General features: G+C 59.3%; 1 protein-coding gene across 1 annotated transcript in view; it reads left to right on the plus strand.

Annotated features, from left to right (window-relative positions):
- The window catches only part of LOC104159203 (RAS protein activator like-3-like), a gene marked incomplete at both ends in the record, with an annotated part of 4476 nt that overhangs the window by 286 nt on the left and 3976 nt on the right, over positions 1–214 (plus strand).

Below are 214 nucleotides of genomic sequence, written 5' to 3' on the forward strand. Positions count from 1 at the left end.
GCTTGGTGGGTGTGGTGGGATGGGTATCATGGGTTGGGGGTGGCAGGAGAGCTGGGTTGGGATGGGATGGGATGGATTGGGACGGGATAGAGTGGGTTGGGATGGGCTGGATGACTTGGGTTGGGATGGGATGAGATGGGTTGGATGGGATGGAAGGTGATGGGATGGGATGGATGAGTTGGGTTGGGATGGGATGGGATGGGTGGGGTGGGGT

This window comes from Cariama cristata, unplaced genomic scaffold (assembly GCF_000690535.1).
Source record: "Cariama cristata isolate BGI_N322 unplaced genomic scaffold, ASM69053v1 scaffold27683, whole genome shotgun sequence".
NCBI classification, from domain to species: Eukaryota; Metazoa; Chordata; class Aves; order Cariamiformes; family Cariamidae; genus Cariama; species Cariama cristata.